This window comes from Chamaea fasciata, unplaced genomic scaffold (genome assembly GCF_029207755.1).
Source record: "Chamaea fasciata isolate MVZ Bird 193981 ecotype frontalis unplaced genomic scaffold, bChaFas1.0.hap1 SCAF_94, whole genome shotgun sequence".
Lineage (NCBI taxonomy): Eukaryota > Metazoa > Chordata > Aves > Passeriformes > Sylviidae > Chamaea > Chamaea fasciata.
In genome coordinates this window covers 136,938-139,896 of record NW_027094179.1, presented here as the reverse complement: position 1 = coordinate 139,896, position 2,959 = coordinate 136,938, and the positions used below count along the sequence as shown (strand labels likewise).

Genomic DNA, 2,959 nt, shown 5'->3' with positions numbered 1-2,959 from the left:
GGGGACAGCCAGGGCACTCCAGGGACACCTAGGGGACAGCCAGGGCAACCCCAGGGACAGCCAGAGCACCCCAGGGACACCTAGGGGACAGCCGGGGCGCCCCCAGGGCCACCTAGGGGAAAGCCCGGGCACCCAGAGCTCCAAGTGCTCTCCAAGGCAGGCTCAAAACCCTTACCAACGATTGGCTTTAATAAAGCAACTCACACAAAGTCACCAGCACCACACGGTTGGTCTGTAACGGCTGCAACAAAATATGCCCTCCTGGAAGCAGTTCAGCACTTACTGATCACTTCTTTGTTTTGGCACTTCCCAGCCAGGGCCTGCGGGGCCTCCTGCAGATGCAGATCTTCGCTGACAAGGCTCCACTTGTGCAGCAGCAGCAGGATTAGGGGCAGGAGCAGGAGCAGCTCCCTGAAATTTTAGAAAATATTAGAAAAATACAGGCAAAAATCTCACCTCTGTCCTCCCCTAAGAACATCCCTAGGACATCATCCCAGTTTTTCCCAGCTAGGAGCTGCAAGGAATTCAGGCAGGGGAATTGACATCAGGGAACAGCTTTGTAAAGTCAAAGGCAGAAAGAGAAGATCCACCAGCAAAGGGCAGGAAAGGGGAAAGGTTTCTGAAAACATTTCTGCAATCTAATTAATAATTATTTCTGCTTCCCCAGCGAGAAGAACACAAACTCACAGCCATTCAGGCCTGACAGTCCCCTGCAGCCAGAGCTCAGCACACATCCACAGAAGCAAGTCCAGCACCTGAAAGAAAAAAAAAAAAAAAAACAACAAAAAAACACAATCAAACCAGAAGGAAAAGGTGATTTCTTTGGCTTCAAAGTTATTTCAAGTTCTTAAAGCCCAACACAGCTGATAGGAGAAACAGAGTCAGGGCTCCTGGCAGACAGAGGGTGTTTTCCCCCCCAGGGGACTGCAGAGGAATTGTCTGGGACTTGGACTGTCCCTCGGGGTGACACCAGTTGCTGTGACTTTTATCATTCCATATGTTTGACTCCCAAAACTTCCCAGCCCAGGGGCTTGAGCTGACAGGGCAGCACAAAGATTGTTCTCTGTGTGGTGCCCAGATTTGGGGTTCACTGTCACCTTTGCTAGTTTAGATGAATTATACCCACGGCCCCGAATTCCCTGCTCAGTTCCTGCTGCAATAACCTCACAGTGCCTCACAGAGCATGGATATTCCCACGCAGAGCTGCTGCTTGAATGCCAGATGTGTCAGGAACTAGCAGAGCTTCCAAGGAAGCTCAGCAGGATGGGGACAGGATAGGTTTCTATTCCATAGATTTGGTTAATTCTAACCCTCATCCCCTGGGGGTCACCTGTCAGATTTCCCTGGAATTCAGCCACCCCCTGAGCTCGGGCTCCAGGTGATGTTTCAGAGCAGGAGAAGGCACTGGCCGGCCTGTGCTGAGGCAGCCCCTGTGCCCTCGGGAGGACACAGCTCCCTGCAGGAGCTCAGCTCCTTTCCGAGCCCCAGCAGTGGCCTCTGCAAGTGCCTTTCCCTCAGGCAAGGGATGCCCATCCCTGCCTTCAGCACACCTCCAGTGGGACCCACCTGCAAAAGCTTTCCATCACTTCTGCACTCCGGCTGGCTCCCTGGAAAAGTCCAGACTTCATCCAAACGAAACTCCATCCCACTCAAACCTTTGATTTTGAGGCATCTCCGAGGGCCGTTGCTCTGGATTTAATTTCTGTGAGGGAGGAGCACCTTGGCTTTAATGCTGCCGATGGGTGATGTCCTCAGGCTGAAAGGGAGGGGATTTGGGGTGGCCAGGACATCCCTGGCAACTGTGTGGGAGCTCCGGGAGGTGGGAATTGCTGTCTGAGCCCCTCTGCAGACAGCCCGAGCCGCCGTTCCCGGGCAATGCCAGCTGTTCCCTGGGGAGCTCTTGGGCTGTGGGTGCCTCTGTCCGGGCTGCAGCATCTCCCCGTGCCCGGCGGGAGCAGCCCCTGGCCGAGGAGCCGCGGCAGCCCCGGGGCCGTGTCCGTGCCAGCCCCGAGCCCGGCCCCGGGCCCTGCGTTTGGCCGCCGCTGCCACGGGCGGGGCCCCGCAGGCACAGCTCCTCCCCTGCACATCATCCCAGGGCTGCTGGCCCCGCTGGGGCTGCCGGCCTCCTTCCTCCCTGCGCCTCCGGGCACCCGGGACACCTGCAGGAAACCCCGAGGGACACTGCAGGCGGCACGGGGGGGCACCGAGGCCTCCGGCCAGAAAAGCAGCCCCGGCCTCAGCAGCTGCCATCAGTTTGGCCCGGCAACACTCACCTGCAGGAAACGCCCCTGTGCGGGTGGGACCGGCCCTGCCTCTCTCCAGAACTTTGGCCGTGGAAGAAGGGAAGCCTCAGGACTTGTCCTGCTCTTTTCCGCCCAGAAAGAGACTTTGTGTAAGTACTTTTACGGCAGCTGTTGAGTAAATCCTGGAAAGGACAGGAAATCAGCGTCACTGGAAGAGCTTTGTGCTGTCGTGACCTGCCAGCCAGTTCTGCCCTCGAGCCATTCCAGGGGCTGGTGTGTGAAGCAGCTTTGGCAGAGAAGGCGGCACTGCACTTACCTTAGTGGGGCCAAGCGTTGCCATCCTATGGAGGTCCATCCCCATAATGCAGAGATTGGTTCAGCTGCTTGGAGCAGAGTCCGGGTAATGCCAAGGTGCTGAGTTCGATTCTCAAACGGTCCGTCTGCTTGAGAGTCAGATTTTAGGATCCCTCTCAGGCTCAGTATATCCTGTGACCTGGAAATAAGAGGAAAATTCTCGGCTGAGTTTTAATAAAACAGCTTTTGCCATTGCAGGGTGTGAGCTGCACTCGGTGATTTTCGGCCGCGATGAGCCCCACGAGCATTCCGCCCTTCCTTGCCGCCATCTTGGTTGCGTCTGAGGCCACTTCCGGTCCCGCCGGCATCTTTTTTGCGGCACCGCTAAGGCCCCCGGCAGGTGTTTACACAGACGCCTGACT

General features: G+C 56.7%; 1 long non-coding RNA gene across 1 annotated transcript; it reads right to left on the bottom strand.

Annotated features, from left to right (window-relative positions):
- Positions 1 to 657: 657 nt before the first annotated feature.
- On the bottom strand, positions 658 to 2,731 carry LOC136304459 (uncharacterized). The gene is made up of 4 exons (XR_010724600.1): positions 2,560 to 2,731; positions 2,274 to 2,425; positions 1,567 to 1,702; positions 658 to 755 (listed from the first exon to the last, which is right to left on the bottom strand). It is a non-coding gene; the product is annotated as an uncharacterized lncRNA (long non-coding RNA).
- Positions 2,732 to 2,959: the final 228 nt, after the last annotated feature.